General features: G+C 39.8%; 1 long non-coding RNA gene across 1 annotated transcript in view; it reads left to right on the forward strand.

Moving 5' to 3' along the window:
* Positions 1 to 10,785, forward strand: part of LOC123787297 (uncharacterized) — a 56,959-nt gene extending 46,174 nt beyond the window's left edge. Inside the window, exon 4 of the long non-coding RNA XR_015727236.1 lies at positions 10,339 to 10,785. This is a non-coding gene — a long non-coding RNA (uncharacterized LOC123787297). The remainder of the gene's footprint in view (positions 1 to 10,338) is intronic.
* Positions 10,786 to 17,606: the final 6,821 nt, after the last annotated feature.

The following is a 17,606-nucleotide window of genomic DNA, read 5'->3' on the forward strand; positions in this document are numbered from 1 at the left end:
GTATTTGCACTTGTTTTATTTTGCTTTTATTGACTTTGCCTTTGTAGTCAGATCCAAAAAATGTATGTAAGAGTGATGTCAAGGGGATTACCATCTTTGTTTTCTTCTGAATTTTTCATGCATTCAACTCTATAAATTATTTCAACTTAGTTTTTGTGTATAGTATAAGATAGTGGTTCAGTGTCATTCTTTTGCAGTGGCTATGTATGTCCAGTTTTCCCAGTACCACTTATTGAAGAGGCTGTCCTTTTTCCATTGTATATTCATAGCTCCTTTGCCATAAATTAATTGGCCATATATGCATAGATTTATTTCTGGGCTCTTTATTCTGTTCCATTTACCTATGTGTCTGTTTTTATGCCAATACCATACTGTTTTGATTACCATAGCTTTGTAGTACAGTTTGAAATTAGAGAGTGTGATACTTCAGCTTTTTTTTTTCTTTCTAAAGATTGCTTTGGCTATTAGAGGTCTTTTGTGATTGCACACAAATTTTAAAATTATTTGCTTTAGTTAAAAAAAATGCCATTGGAATTTTGATAGGGATTGCATTGAATTTGTAAATTTCTTTGGGTAGTATGGACATTTTAACAATATTAATTCTTCCAAACCAATAGCATGGAATGTTTTTCCACTTACTTGTGTTTTCTTCAATTTCTTTCATCAATATCAAATAGTTTTCAGTGTATAAGTCTTTCACCTCCTTGGTTAAATTTATTTTCAGATGGCATAAAAAATTATTCCCAGGTATTTTATTCTTTTTGATGTCATTGTAAATGAGATTGTTTTCTTAATTTCTCTTTTTCTCAATAGAAGCATCACAGATATTGTATTGAGTTTGTATCCTGTAACTTTACTGAATTCATTTATTAGTTCTAGGGGTTTTTTGTCTTTAGGGTTTTCTATATGTTGAATTTTATCATCTGCAAATAGTGATGGTTTTACTTCTTCCTTTCCCGTTTGGATGCATTTTATTTCTTTTTCTTGCCTAATTGCTTTGGCTACTACTTCCAGTATTATGACAAATAAAACTGGTAAGAGTGGGCATCCTTCTCTTGTTCCTGATCTTAGAGGAAAAGCTCTTAGCTTTTCATAGTTGAGTATGATGTTAACAGTGGGGCTTGTCATATATGGCCTTTATTATGTTGAGGTATGTTCCCTCTCTCCCCCCTTTGTTAAGAGATTTTTATCATAGATGGATGTTGACTTTTTCCAATGCTTTCCCCGTGTCTGTTGAGATAATCATATAATTTTTATCCTTCCTTTCATTAAAATGGTATATCATGTTGATTAATTGGTGGATGTTGAATATCCCTAAATTAAGTTTCCCTTAATCATGGTGTATGATCCTTTTAATGTATTGTTAAATTCAGTTTGTTAGTATTTTTGTTGATGATTTTTGCATCTGTGTTGATCATATATAATTTTCTTTTATTTTTGGTAGTGTCATTGTCTGGTTTTGGTAGCAGGGTAATGCTGGCCTTGTCAAATGAGCTTGGAAGGGTTCCTTCCTCTCTAATTTTCTTTCTTTTTTTTTTTTTTTAAATATTTTATTTATTTATTTGACAGAGATAGAGACAGCCAGCGAGAGAGGGAACACAAGCAGGGGGAGTGGGAGAGGAAGAAGCAGGCTCATATCGGAGGAGCCTGATGTGGGGCTCGATCCCACAACGCCGGGATCACGCCCTGAGCCGAAGGCAGACTCCCAACCGCTGTGCCACCCAGGCGCCCCTCCAATTTTCTGAAAGGATAGGCATTAAATTTTTTTAAATGTTCAGTTGAATTTACGATTGCAGCCATCAGGTCCTGGACTTCTGTTTTTTTTGGAAAGTTTTTGAATACTGATTGACTCTTCCTACTAGCAATTGGTCTATTCAGATTTCCTATTTCTTCATAATTCAGTCTTGAAAGATAGTAGTGTTTCAAGGAATTTATCAATTTCTTCTATGCTGTCCAGCTTGTTGGCATATAATTGTTCATAGTAGTCTCTTGTGATCTTTTATATAAATTTCTGTGATGCCAGTTATAACTTCTCTTTTATTTCTGATTTTATTTATTTAAACCTTCTCTCTTTTTTTCTTGGTGAGTCTAGGTAAAGGTTTGTCAATTTTTCATTGATCTTTTCTATTTTTTTAGTCTCTATTTAATTTTTCCTTTCTGATCTTTAGTTTTTCCTTCCTTCTGCTAACTATGGGCTTCATTTGTTTTTCTTTCTCTAATTCTTTTTTTGTAAAATTAAATTATTTACTTGAGATTTTTCTTGTTTCTTGAGGTAGGCCTGTCTTGCCATGAATTTCCCTTTTAGAACTGCTTTTACAGCACCCCATAGAGTTTGGGCTATTGTATTTCCATTCTCATTTCTCTCAAAGTATTTTTTTGATCTCCTCTTTGATTTCTCCATTGACCCATTGGTTGCTTAGTAGCATGTTGTTTAATCTCCACATAGCTGTGATTTTTCCACTTTTCTTCTTGTAATTGATCTCTAGTTTCACACCATTGTGGTCAGAAAAGATGCTTGATATGATTTCAATCTTCTTAAATTTATTGAGATTTGTTTTGTGGCCTAATATTTTATCTATCCCTGAGAATATTCCATGTACACTTGAGAAGAAGGCATGCTCTGCTGCTTTTGGATGGAATGTGCTGTATATAGTTACTGAGTTCATCTAGTCTAATGTGTCACTTAAGGCTGATGTTTCCTTATTAATTTTCTTTCTGGATCATTTACCCATTGATGTAACAGGAATATTAAAAATCCTTACTATTATTGCATTGCTGTCAATTTCTCCCTCTAAGTCTATTAGTATTCATTTGATATATTTAGGTGTTTCTATGTTGGGTGTGTAAATATTTACAAATCCTATATCATCTGTTGGATTGACTCTTATTACAGTCTTTAAAGTATATTTTTTCTGATATAAGTATAGCTACCCTAGCTTTCTTTTTGTTTCCATTTGCATGGATAATCTTTTCCCAACCCTTTACATCAGTCTGTGTGTGCCTTAGATATGAAGTAAGTCTCTTGTAGGCAACATATAGTTGAGTCTTGTTTTATAATCCATTCAGCCACTGTATGTCTCTTAATCGGAGAATTTAGTCCATTTACATTTAAAGTAATTATCCAAAGGTATGTACTTATTTCCATTTTGTTCATTGTTTTTTGGCTGTTTTTTAGTTCCTCTATGTTTCTTTCTTGTTCTTGCTGTCTCTTTCTCTCTCTCTCTCTCTCTTTTTTTTTTTTTTTTTTGGATTTTATTTATTTATTTGTCAGAGAGAGAAAGAGAGAGCACAAGCAGGGAGAGTGGCAGGCAGAGGGAAAAGCAGGCTCTCCACCGAGCAAGGAGCCCGATGCAGGACTCGATTCCAGGACCCTGGGATCATGACCTGAGCCAAAGGCAGACCCTTAACTGACTGAACAACGCAGGCATCCTTCTTTCTTGTTCTCTTGCTCTCTTCCCTTGTGGTTTGATGAATTTCTTTAGTGCTATGTTTTGATTTCTTTCTTATTATCTTTTGTGTATCTACTGTGGGTTCTTTTGTGGTTACCATAAGTTTTACATATAACACCCTGTGTATATGCCACTCTATTTTAAGTTGGTAGGAACTTAAATTTGAACTTATTCTAAAAACTCTACATTTTTACTCCCTCAACCCACATTTTATGGTTTTGATGTCACATTTTACACCTTTTTATATTGTGTATGCTTTAACTGATTATTGTAATTATAGTTAGTTTTGTTGCTTTAACCTTCATATTAGCTTTGTAAGTGGTTAATTCACTACCCTTTCTACATATTCATCTTTACCAGCAAGATTTTTGCTTTCAGTGTTTTTTTTTTTGTTATTAGTTAGTGCTTTTTCTTTCCAGCTTAAAGAAGTCCCTTTAACATTTCTTACAAGGCTGCTTTAGTGGTGATGAACTCCTTTAGCTTTTGCTTGTCTGGAAAAATTGTATCTCTCCTTCATTTCTGGATTTTAGCCTTGCTGGGTAGAGTATTCATGGTTGGCAGTTCTTTCCTTTCAGCACTTTGCCTGTATCATCCCACTGTCTTCTGACCTGCAGAGTTTCTGCTGAAAAATCATCTTAACAAGTTGCTTTTCTTGCTGCTTTTCAGATTCTTTATCTTTAACTCTTGACATTTTAATTATATTGTATTTTAGTGTTAATCTCTTTGGGTTCATATTATTTGGAACTCCCTGTGCTTCCTGGACCTGGATATCTATTTCCTTCCCCGGGTTAGGGAAGTTTTCAGCCATAATTCCTTTAAAGAATTTTTCTTCCACTTTTCCCGTCTCTTCTCCTCCAGGGACTCTTGTAATGTGAATGTTACTCTCCTTGATGTTGTCCCATAGGTCTCTTCAACTATCTTCACTTTTTAAAATTCATTTTTTCCTTTTGTTATACCAAGTGAGTGAGTTCTACTGCCCTGTCTTCCAAGTCACTGATCCATTCTTCTATTTCATTTAGTCTGCTATCAATCCCTTCCAGTGTATTTTTGAGCACAGTTATATTTTTCAGCACGGAGACTTTCTTGTATTTTCTATCTCCTTTTGAAGTTCTTATTGTGGTCATTTATTCTTTTCCCAAGTTTGGTGAGCATCTTTATGACCATTACTTTGAACTCTTTATTAGGTAGATTATTTATCTCTGTTTCATTAAGGTCTTTTTCTTAGGTTTTTCTTGTTCTTGCATTTGGAACATACTCTTGTTTTCTCATTTTGCTCAATTCTCTGTTTGACTCTCTATGTATGAGGTGAAGCTTACCTCTCCCGGTCTTGAAGAAGTGGCCTTGGGGAGGTGATGATGCTTTTTGTTCAACCTTGCCCTAGCTCTTGGTGTTTTCTCAAACTTTTGTGATTGCTTAAATAGCCTGATTTATTCTTTTTTAAAAAATCCAATATAGTTAACATACAATGTTATATTAGTTTCAGGTGTACAATACAGTGATTCACCAACTTTATTCATTACTCAGTGCTCATCAAGATAAACAACTCTTAGTCTTCTTGGCCTATGTCACCCATCCCCCTACCCACCTCCCCTCTGGTAATCATAAGTTTGTTCTCTATAATTAAGATTCTGGGTTGTTGTTGTTGTTTGTTTTTTGGTTTGTCTGTCTCTCTCTTTTTTATCCTTTTTTTTGGTTAGTTTTGTTTCTTGGTATTCCTTTCTCTGACTGACTTATTTTAATTAGTATTATACTTTCTAGATCCAACCATGTTGTTGCAAATGGCAAGATTTTATTTTCTTTTATGGCTCAGTAATATTCATATATATATATATATATATATATATATATATATATATGGAACATCTTCTTTATCCATTCATTTGTGCTGCTTCCATATTTTTAGCTTGGTTTGTTCTTGATAGGTCCCAGTGGTTGAGGGTGTGCCAGGACTTCTCAGTGTTCCAAAGGGAGAGATTTCAGCCAGCAATAGATTCAGGCTGCCAGCCAGATCCTCAGGCAGCAGCTTCTAAAGTATCCAAATATATACACTCCTGTGGGGCTGCAGTTGTAGACCCTGCTGACCTTCAGACTGAGAGATCTGGAGGTGTCCCTTGGGTGACAGGTGCAAGAATTGTGGCGTCTTCTGGGAAGTAGCAGCAAGCTATAGCAAGGAGAGCACATAGATGGTACCTCCCTGCCTATGTTCCCTGAGAGCCCCTCTGTAGCCTTTATATGTGTGGCAAACTTGAAGTTTGTTCCTCAAGTTGAAGTTCCAGGACAATTAAATGGGCCTTTTTCACATGTAGACTGGAGGTATGTGTTAGCCTGCCATCTGTGCAGTGCCCCGCCTAGAACTGTCTTTCTGATTGTTACGGTTCTGTGGGGCCAGGAACACAAGATTCTTTGGCCACCAAAGCCAGGCAATCAAGAGCTGTTCCCTATGTGGACTGAGGTTGTCCCCTGGCTTTAGCTGCTGGAGAGTGTTGGGGAGGGAGGACATGTGACTGTGGTTTTAGCAAGGCCAGGAAACAGTACTGGGGGCTGGGCAGAACCATGCTTTAATGATGCTGGAGAAGGGCACTGGAAGTGGGGCATGCCTTTGGCTCTAGCGAGGTGGTGTCCATATGTGCCTGCCTGTGCTAGCCAGGTTGTGAGGAAACCAAAATTGGCACTCACCAGAACCTCCGTTCCTGAGGAAGATCCCAACTAATTCTGGCCTCCAGCAGACACTTGAAGATAGCAAATGAATGACCTTCACAAAGAATCCCCTTATCTCTCAAACTGTGGCCTTAGTGCTGCTGGTTCCCAGGATGATTGAGTCCACAGGCGAGCTTCTCAAAAGGAGTGTCTCAGATCCCCCCCTGGATCCTGGGGATGTAAGCTCTTTTGGTTTCCAAAGACAGACGTTTTGGGGGCTTTGTTTGTCTGGTATAGGTTCTGAGGGTTGGGGTGACTGATGTGGAGCAAAAACCCTTCACTTCTTAGGGAGAGGCTCCCGGCCTGTGAGATCCCTCCCTATTGTGGGTTGCTGTACCCACAATAAAATGTAAGACCACATTTTTGCCTCTCCTGTCCATCTCCTCCCCCTTGGGGAGGAAGCTGGTCAGCTAGTTTTATGTTCTTTTCCAATGGGAATTATTCCATATGTAGTTACAGATTTGATGTGTCCATGGGAGGAGGTGTGGTCCTACACCACCATCTGGCACCAACCCCTCACCCCAAACATGTAATTTTAAGATTTCTTATAGCCACATTTAAAAAGTAATAAGAAACAAGTGAAACTAATTTTATTTTATTTTATTTTATTTTTTTAAAGATTTTATTTATTTATTTAACAGAGATAGCCAGCGAGAGAGGGAACCCAAGCAGGGGGAGTGGGAGAGGAAGAAGCAGGCTCATAGTGGAGGAGCCTGATGTGGGGCTTGATCCCAGAACGCTGGGATCACGCCCTGAGCCGAAGGCAGGCGCTTAACCGCTGTGCCACCCAGGCGCCCCTATGCCACCCAGGCGCCCCATGTGAAACTAATTTTAATAATATATTATTTTTAACTCAATATGTTAAATTATTGTGATTTTGAACACATAATCAGTATAAAAATTATTAATGAGTACTTTACATTCTTTTCCACACTAAGTCTTCAAAATACGAGACTGTATTTTGCCTTTACGGAGCATGTCAATTTGTATCAGCCACATTCCAAGTGCTTAAGAGCCTCATGCGGCCAGTGGCTACTGAACTGGGTAGGTAGCCCAGAGCTGCAGTCTACCAAACCGTATGGTTTCTCAAACGCTTCAGATTGTAGGAGGGATTTGGAAGAGTGGAGATGAACACCTGGTGTCACCACTAACACCCTTAAAATGGAAGGAAAGTAAGGCAGGGCTGCCACTAGTTCATTTGGTAAATTTACACAGATTTGAACAAAGTTCTCCTTCACCTGGGTAGACACAGCCTGCCCCAGGGTGCTTGATTTGGCAAGCAGAGTGCTTGCTAAATTTTACTCTCACTTACCACCTCTGACAGGAACCCTTATGCAGTGAACAACCCGCACAGCCACACATGGTGGCCCAGTTCCTTACCTTCAGCAAACTCTGCAATCATCTTCTGGCCCTTAGTGGCCAAGATTCATCTGTAGAGCTTCCTCAAGCTTTGGTATCCTGAGAAGTAATTCTTTCCCTTCTCTTAATATTTACATTCTTCTAAACATTTCTGATAGAAGCAAATGCTTCTAATTAAAAAACCCAAAAAACAAAAAAAACCCTGTGTCTCTCAACTGATTCCTTCATGAGGCAACAGATTCTCATTAACAGGACTTAGGAACCCTGCAAATGAAACCCTTGTCTCTTAGCTCTATCAATTGAGTGACTGTGTTTCCACATTGGCTAGAGAATCCTTTCATTCACCACAGAAACCCCAGGACCAATCTATTGAGATGAGTGTATTTTAGAGATGGGCCAGATGGGAAGCGTCCACACTCCATCCGTTTATCATATAGATGTGGCCATTGTCCAAATCTTATAAAATCGCCAAGAGAGAAAAAAACCACAAGGCTGTGCATTTCGAGGGTGATCACAGCTCTTTGGATTATTTTAAAAGCACTGTCTGTTCCATGTATGTGCGTGTGTGTGTGTGTGTGTGTGTGTGTGTGTGTCTTAAGGGACACCTTCCAAGTCTCTCCAGATACAGGCAGATCTGGGTTCAAACTTCTAGTCTGTCACTTATTAGTTGTATCAGGGCGGGTTAATTCATTTTGCTGCCCATCAGTATCTTCATCTCTGTCATAGGGTTGGTGTAAGAATGAAGAGGTCATAGAGATCGTTCATGCAAAGCACTTAACACAGAAATCAGCATCTGTCAGTGACTGACAGATGGCAGCTATTATTATGGGTAATAATAATTTGTTCTTATTTTAACATTTGTAATATTTTGTTGTTAGTAAATCTTCAACTGTCTCACAGCATTTCTCATTAGCTAATGGATTCCAAACATCCCTCGGACTTGAGAACTTGGGAAATAGTTCACACATGAGCTTCCTGCAAAGTAGTCTTAAGAATAAATTCAAATATTCCGGAAGTAATTTTTTCACTTCGATTCAGCCATATTCATAGAGTATTTATTTGGTTTCAGATCCTGGGCTTGTAAAAATACGTGTACCAGGATCCTTCACTCAAGGTGCTTCCTAAGACACAGAACCTTCCTACCACACAGTGACTTACACGACACCTTGCGCTACCAGACTCCCAGAAAGCAAAAATGGTGCCGGGTTTGTAGGTGGACCTCCAGCATTTAGCCTAGCACATAGCCTAGATGCATAATAAGTGCCGAGAAAGATATTTCTGAATGAATAAAAGAAGTAGATGAGGCACGCCCGGGTGGCTCAGTCAGTTAAGCATCTGCCTTCGGCTCAGGTCATGATCTCAGGGTCCTGGGATCAAGTCCTGCGTCGGGCTCACTGCTAAGTGGGGAGTCTGCTTCTCCCTCTCCCTCTGCTCCTCCCCCCACACCCCCTTGAGCTCTCTCTCTTTCAAATAAATAAAATCTAAAAAATAATAATAAAAAAATAAAAGCAGTAGATGGTGAGTGCCAACAAGAAATACGTGTATCAGTCCTAGATGTCTTTCTTTGGGTCCTATTCTAGCACCATGTCCAACCGTTCCCTGACCCTCACACAGCTTTACGTCCAACCATGTAAAACTAACTGCATTTCACAGTGCGTGATTACTGAGCTTTGTACGTGCTGTTCCCACTCTCTGGTTGCCCTTTTTACTGTGTTTGATGAGCTCTTAACTATCGCTGATGTATGTCTCCCCAGTGGAACCTTCTCTGGCCTCTGGGAGTTAATCACACTCTTCTCGGTGTTCTCTTGGTGTTTTGAACAAGGCTGCCCCTGACATTCGTAGGACCCTGACAAGAGCATGAATGGAGGCCTGCATACCAAATGACCAAATGTTTAAGAAGTTATAAATCAAGCTAATCAATCAATAAAATAAAATATGTTCTCTCTTCCTCCCTTGTCAAATATATCATCATCATAATAGAAAAAAAATACGAGAAAATACTATTTTTATAAGACTGAAAGTTGGCAAAATATTGAAGATGACCGAATTTGATTTATCAATCATTATTAAACGTTCTTTAATTTATAGGCTGGAAATATTTGGATGAGTAATAAGAAAGATAAACAGAATTCACACATTATTGTAAATTATTATGTATACTTTTACATAGTTATTCTACAAAATAGACTTTTCTTGACTTCAGCAAAATCATTTATTATGTTATAATAAAGATTTTCATTTCATTTGGCAGTTATGATCTAAGGGATTAAACAATAAAATGTAGTATTCGGTGGATACAAAATTGAATATATCTTCTAAGTGTCTATATTACATTAAAAATTAAAAATTTGTTTTGTTTTCCAGAGAGCTATTTCTTCCAAATATTTTAAATTGTCTACAAAATTAGGAGGCAAAACACGCATGAAAATTAATGCATATCAAAAGTTTAAATCAAAATTATTAAAATAATTATTAAAATAAAACTAGTCCCTCTTCCAGAAATGTTCATACTGATGTACTGGTGCTGAGATTGTCATGATGGGTTGACCAGGGATAAGGAAATGAAGCTGATGACTGTAAAGTTCAAGGTTTGCTTTTGCAGGGCTCTGCCTTCTTCTCCTAACTTTCATATATTTAAATTCATTATCTTGAAAAGTTAATTAAGCCTTATTAAATGTTTTTATAAAAGTAAAAGTATGGAAAAATCTAGTTCTCAGTAGGCATCTAATTACCAGTGTAAATAATCAGTATTCTATTTCATGCATTAACTAGATCTAGATATAAATTTAAGAGTGATTTGAATTTTTAAAATGTTGCAAATTGTTTTCTTTAGAAGCCATGTATGACAAGGTTGAATAATGAGCAATTGAAGAATATCTCCCAGGCCACAAATTGGAATATCAAGAGAAGCAGGAAAATTGATCTTCAGGACTGCTGGGAAATGACGCTCTTCAAGCAGGAGGAAAGACGTGACCACTTCATTTGTCTCTCTCTCTTACCTAAGCACTTGCACTGCTCAGGTCCTCTTCTCGGTGTCTCCCAGATGAAAGCAGTGCTTCCTTTCCAGCCTTGGCAATGGCACAATCTGTATACCTTCCGGACGCACATATGCTTACAGTTCAAGGATATGGGGCAAGAGATGGAGAGAAGTGTTTCCCTGGGGGCCTGAAGGATGTTAGTCTTGAGAGCGATGTTTAGGATTACCAGACATGTGCAGGCACTGAGTGCCAGACCCTAAGTAACGGAGTCCATAAGCTCTTTAATAAAATGTGTGTGGATGTGTGAATGTGTGTTGTGACATGCTCCATTATTTATTTTAAAGATTTATTTATTTATTTGAGAGGAGAGCGCAGGAGAGTGCTTGAGCAGGGGGAGGGGCAGAGGGAGAGAGAGAGAGAATCTCAAGCAGACTGGCTTCTTAGTGCAGAGCCCAATGTGGAGCTCGATCTCACAGCCCTGACGTCACCACCTGAGTTGAAACCGAGAGTCAGGCACTCAATGGACCGAGCGACCCAGGCACCCCGTGCTGCCATTATTTTTTACATAGTGTTCCCTAGATAGAACCCTTAGTTCCTTTAGCATGAAGCCTTGAAATTACCCTGGGCCTCTTTCTTTCTTTCTTTCTTTCTTTCTTTCTTTCTTTCTTTCTTTCTTTCTTTCTTTCTTTCTTTCTCTTCCTTCCTTCCTTCCTTCCTTCCTTCCTTCCTTCCTTCCTTCCTTCCTTCTTCTTTCTTTCTTTCTTTCTTTCTTTCTTTCTTTCTTTCTTTCTTTCTTTCTTTCTTTCTTTCTTTCTTTCTTTCTTTCTTTCTTTCTTTCTTTCTTTCTTTCTTTCTTTCTTTCTTTCTTTCTTTCTTTCTTTCTTTCTTTCTTTCTTTCTTTCTTTCTCTCTCACATCCTCTATGAAATCCATCTCCTAATCCTGTTGGTGTGAGCTTCGAAGCTCGCCCTTGAATCTGACTGTGCACCCAGCTTCTACCGCCACCACTGCCGCCCAAGCCACTGTTACTTTCATCTCTTGTTGGTGCACTGTGCCTTCTGACTCTTCTCTTTCCTCTCTTGCCCTCCTCTGACGCCCCCTAAAGTCTGTAACAGCAGGCAGTCATCCTCCTAGAATATAAGAAACGTCATGTCAATCCTGTGCTCAAATTACTTCAGTACTTTCCTGTCACGTTTAGAATAAACTCTCCCTTGCCATGGTCTACAAGGCTGTTCCTAATTTACATCCTGTCTCCCTCTTTTTCTTCATCTCCTACCACTTCCTCCTGGCTTTCTGTACTCCAGCCACATGGGTCTTATACTATCTGTCAGATACTCTCAGCACCAGCCACCCTCAGAGCCTTCGCATCTGTCCTTCCCCAAATCCGGAACTCTCCTGAACCTCATTCCCTGCTGGCCTTTTCTAAAAAGCAGACCTTGTCCTCCTCTGTTCCTTTACTCTGCCATATCTTTATTTGGAAGATTTATCAATACTTGATCTAATTTTACATATCTATTTTTTTAATGCTCTGTGTCTGTCGTCCAGAATTGTCATTTCAGACGTGGTCTATGTGTTCCAAAGAACTGACTCACCCTCCTGCATCTGGAAACAGACATTTTACCCAGGTTTGGACATGCCTGGTCACAGTGATTGCTTTGGGATTGGACCAGTGAAGCAAGTTAAGTACCTGGCTAGTACTGTTACTGAAACATTTTGCAAAGAGAAGTTCTGACTTCGTTGGAGTTGCTAAATTGGAGCCATGTGTGGCCATTCCACCAATCTGTGGGAGAGACTGTTTAAGGATAAAGACAACATGGAGAAAAATAGCACTAGAAGAAGAAAAGAGAGATTCTTGAATACGTAGTTTGAACACTTGGATTTTCAGTTCAATGATCCAGTGAATTCATTTTTTCCCTTAGGCCAATTTGATTTTCAGTGACCAAAAGATTCTGATGAATATTTTTATACTGCATTACTTCTATATTTGTCTTCACATTCCACACGGATGTACACACAAGTCAGATTTTTACTGAAGGTTTGATGCATTTAAAGAGAATTACCGAATGGGGGATTATAGTAATAACAGGATATAATATATTAATATTATGATTATGTTAGTAATATAACATAATAATTATATAATAAAATGATAAATATCTAAAATAATACATTATGGCATTTCCCATAGTCTAAGAGAAACTAATCTAAGAAGTTGAACAATTCGCAAGGTATTCCCTTGGGGATGTTCCACACCCAACCTCACAGCCCTGTCCTCAGATGCGTGCCTCTCTAAAAAAAGTGCCTCTTCTTTCTAAACTCTCATGGGGAAACTCCACCTAGCTTTTGGGAAATCCTACTAAGGGCGAACGTGACGTGAGGAAGAGAGGTGGGGAGAGGCAGCTCCGGGAGGCCAGTCTGAGGTGGCCTCTGGCATTCCGAGTGCCTCGTAAGTAGCCGGAGGTGAGTATGCATAATCTAAACCCAGACTGGTTTTTTCAGGCCTTCCTACTAGGGTGAGTTGCAGACACCCTGTCCAACAAGTGGTTCCCCTTGTCCAGCAATCAACTGCAAGATTACACACATACAAGCACTAATGATTCTCAAAGACAGTGTAGTCTGAGCCTGTGTTTCCCAAACATACTCCTGAAGTCTTGCAGAGTACCATTAGTTCTTTTGCTTGATCCTACCTCTAAATTTTATCACAAAATATACTCTCTGAGGCATGATCAAATACGAGAGAATCTTAGTAGTGTGCCATGATGTAGTTGCTGATTAAATTTATAGCCCGGGGATCATTCTCCTCAGTGATCTGGACTAGGGAAGTTGAGATGGGAAGTCGTCTCCAGAGGCAAGAGTTTCATTCTTTCACTTACCGTATCTTTCTCCCCTACTGGATCTGGAGCTTCGTGAAAAATCTCAGGTCTCAACCAAAGTAGTCAATAAATAGGTGTTGGGTTAACGAACGAAGACTGTCATGGTTATATTTATGGGTGCATCTCTCAAGAGTTTGGTAACTGGCTTGATTCTTATACACTACTAAATAGAAATGGATTTGGAGTCTTTATTATGGGGCAAGCTCTTTGCCCAGAAGTTGCTGATTGAGAAAAATTCTGAGAGGGGAAATAAATTAGTCCTTAAGGATCCATTAAAAGAGAATAGGTTCCCATGTTGGCCAGAAGAGGGCAGGATCCCTGTGAGAATGTGACAGGATAGCAGTATCTCGGGTGCAGAAAGGTTTCAGAGCATCAGCCACTGCCTGGGGGAGGTAGGAGTTGGAGGCGAAGATAGTCTGAAAGGGATAGGATAAGAGATCTTTAAAATTCTGTTTACTTTATTCAAGCTCATCATTAACTTATTAATTTATTCCTTCATCAAACATTACTGAGTACCTAGTATGTGTCAGGCACGGTGCTTGGGACAAATGATATAGAGATGAACACAGCAGACATGGTCCCTGCCCCAGGGAGCTTACAGACTAGTAAGGGTTACAGAACTTAACAAATAAGTACATCTGTAATTAGAGATTTGGGTAAGAACGATGGAAGAAAGTAATAGACATTAAGAGAACCACTTTAAGTTGGGGAGATTTCTCTGATAAGGTGGAACCTGAAGGATGAAGAGAAAAGTTAGTGAAACATGTGAAAAGTTAGGAGAAACATGTTCTAGGCAGAAGGAATAGTTTGTATGAGGACCCCGAGGTTGGAAGGAGGTTGGAATGTTCAAGGAATTATATGAAGGTTGATGTGGCCACACAGTTTTCCAGAAGTAGTGAGGGAGTATTTGGTATGAGTAGATTAGAAGAAATGCAGGAGGAACATGCAGGGCTTTTTAAGTCATGCTCAAGGGTTTTGACTTTCTTGTGCAAACAAGGGGATGCCACTAAAGGGTTTTAAGCAGAAGAGTGATATTGTCTTGTTCGTGTTTTAAAAGTTCACTGTGGCTGCTGTGTGAAGAATGAATTGGAGGAGGCCTGGGGGAGGCAGGACAGGAAGAAGCTGTTCTAGTAGCCTCGAGCAGGGATGATGTTAGCTTGGACTAGGTGGGGCCAAAAGATGGAGAGAATTGGGTAACTTTGAGTTGTATATGAAGAGAGACTTGATGAGACTTGGTGATTGGAGTTTGAGGAAAGGTGCCATGTTTTTTGACTAGTATCTGTCATGAGCAATTGGGAAAGACTAGGGAAAGGCAAGCTGGTGATGTGAGCATGGAGGGTGGGGAGTAGAAAAGCAAGAGTTCAGTGTTGGACACATTAAGTCGAGATATCCAAATGGAAAAATTCTGGAGTGGAGTTCTGAAGGGAGGGTCAGTGAGAGATACAAACTTGTGAATCATCCACATCTGCAAGTAGCATCCAAAGCCATGATTGTGGATGACAATACAGGGGAAAGGAAGAGCGAGGGATGAGAAGATGTCCCAAGGAGCTGTAACAATCATTTAATATTGAGGCTGTTGTGGGCTGATGGAAAGAAAGGCCTTCAGAAATTAATCTAGTTAATGGCCATGCAGTCTTTCCTCTTGTAAGGTACTCTTAGGTATCATTTTCCTATTGGCACTACAACAAATTGCCATAAACTCAGTGCCTAAAAACAACACAAATTTATTTTCTTCAGTTTCTGGAGGTCAGAAGTCCAAAATGGGTTCCACCGGGCTAACATCAAGGCATTGACAAGGCTTCATTCCTTCTGAAGTCTCAGGGGAGAACCTGTTCCCTTGCACTTCTCCAGCTTCTAGAGGTTGCCTACATTCCTTGGCTTGTGCTCTGCTTCCATCTTCAAGGCCGGCAAGCGACAGGTCAAATCTTTCTCATGCTGCGTCACTCTAACACTGACTCTCTTCTCCCCATCTTTTCTTATTAAAGACTCCTTGTGATTACCTGGGGCCCACCTGCATATTTGAGAATACTCTCCCTATCTTAAGGGCTCCTGAGTAGCAACCTTAATTCCATCTGAAACATTAATTCTCCCTCGCCATGGTATAGAACATAGTCGCAAATTTAGTAGATTAAGATGTGAACATCTTTTTGGGGGGTCATTATCTACCCACCAGACCTTACAAATCTTGCTTATTCCCCTTTGGAAAAGTGTAAAAGAGTGCACACCACACCTCACGTCCTAGAAAGAAGTCCTGTCTGATGGCCCAAAAGGGTGGCACTTGACCAGAGTAGTGAGACTTACTGATGTGACTGTGCGCTCACACCCAGTTGGACAAGGAAGAAAAGCCACTAGCAATGTTATTGGTTAGGGACTTGTTTACACTTCTCTCGTCAACTAGAATAGCTGTTTATCTGCACAGGAATCCCTAGGTCGTTATCATAACGAATGTCTCTATGTTGGTCCCTTTGTTCTGCTTTAGCACAATACGATAGACTGGGTGGCTTATAAACAACTGGGTGGCCCATAAACAATGATGGAGGTTGGGAAGTGCAAGATCGAGGTGCTGGCAGATTCCATGGTGTCTGATGAAGGCCCACTTTCGGGTTTACGGATGGCCATCTTCTTGCCATGAACTCACATGGTGCAAGGGGGGAAGGATCTCTTTGAGGTCTCTTTTGTAAGAGCTCTCATCCACTTTCATCGCCGTCATGACCTAATTATCCCCGAAGGCCCCAACTCCAAATATCATCACATTGGGGGTTAGTATTTCAACATATGAATTTGGGGGGACATAAACATTCCATCTATAACAGTCTCTAAGTAAAAAATAATATCACTTAACACCTATTATAATGAGGAAAAAATCCAAAATCAACCATACAATCCCCACCCCAACAATACCAAGTGCTTGCAAGACTTAGAGCAACTGGAATTCTCATGCATTCCTGGGAGGCATGCAAATGGTGCAGCCATTCTGAGAAACAGTCTGACAGCTCCTCAGAAGGTTAAACACAGAGTAATCCTACTTCTAGGTATTTACCCAAGAGAAAAATACTACACATAAAAACCTGCGTGTGAGTGTCACATTGACTTTATTTGTAATCATCAAAATCAGAACCAATTCAAATATCACTTCCCTGGGGGATGGATAAACAAATGGTGGTACTGTCTTTTCTTTTCTTTTTTAAGATTTTATTTATTTGAGAGAGAGAGAGAGAGACAGAGATAGAGACAGCAAGAGAAAGCACAGGTGGGGTGGAGAGGGAGAAGCAGGCTCCCGGCTGAGCAGGGAGAAGCAGGCCCGATGTGGGGCTCGATCCCAGGACCCTGGGCTCATGACCTGAGCTAAAGGCAGACACTTAACCAACTGAGTCACCCAGGCGCCCCCAAATGGTGGTACTTTCATATGGTGGAATACTACTCAGGAATAAAAAAGGAAGGGAGAACAGATAAATGCAATAGCACAGATGAATTTCTTTTTCTTTTTTTTTTTTTTTAAGATTTTATTTATTTATTTGACAGAGACAGCGAGCGAGAGAGGGAACACAAGCAGGGGGAGTGGGAGAGGAAGAAACAGGCTCCTAGTGGAAGAGCCTGATGTGGGGCTCGATCCCGGAACGCCGGGATCACGCCCTGAGCCGAAGGCAGACGCTTAACGGCTGCGCCACCCAGGCGCCCCAGCACGGATGAATTTCTAATCCACTATGCTAAGAGAAGGAAGCCAAACTCCAAAGGCTACATACTGTATACCATTTTGTGATATTCTGAAAAAGGTGCAGTTATAGGGAGAGAAAATAGATCAGCAGTTACCAAGGACCGGGAGTGGGGGAAGGAGTTGACTGCCAGGTGACCCAGGGGCATTTTCGGGGCAATGGAACTGTTCTAGATCTTGATTGCAGTGATGGTTACATGACTGTAGGTGTTTGTGAAGACTCACAAAGCTACACTAGAAAGGGTCCATTTTTACTCTCTGTAAATTATATTTCAATTTTTAAAAAAGGATGTGTACAAATTCTACAGGTCTTTTTGTCCCCCCAAAAAGGCCCCATCCTAGGTCTATATTTTTATCTAGTATTAATTCTTCTACTATCTTCTTTTTTTTTAAGATTGTATTTATTTATTTGAGAGCGAGAGAGAGAGAGATCACAGAGGGAGAGGGAGAAGTGGACTCCCACCTGACCAGAGAGCCTGACGCAGGGCTCGATCCCAGGACCCTAAGATCATGATCTGAGCTCTAGGCAGATGCTTAAC

This window comes from Ursus americanus, chromosome 17 (genome assembly GCF_024610735.1).
Source record: "Ursus americanus isolate L20-20 chromosome 17, mUrsAme1.1.p, whole genome shotgun sequence".
Taxonomy (NCBI): Eukaryota; Metazoa; Chordata; class Mammalia; order Carnivora; family Ursidae; genus Ursus; species Ursus americanus.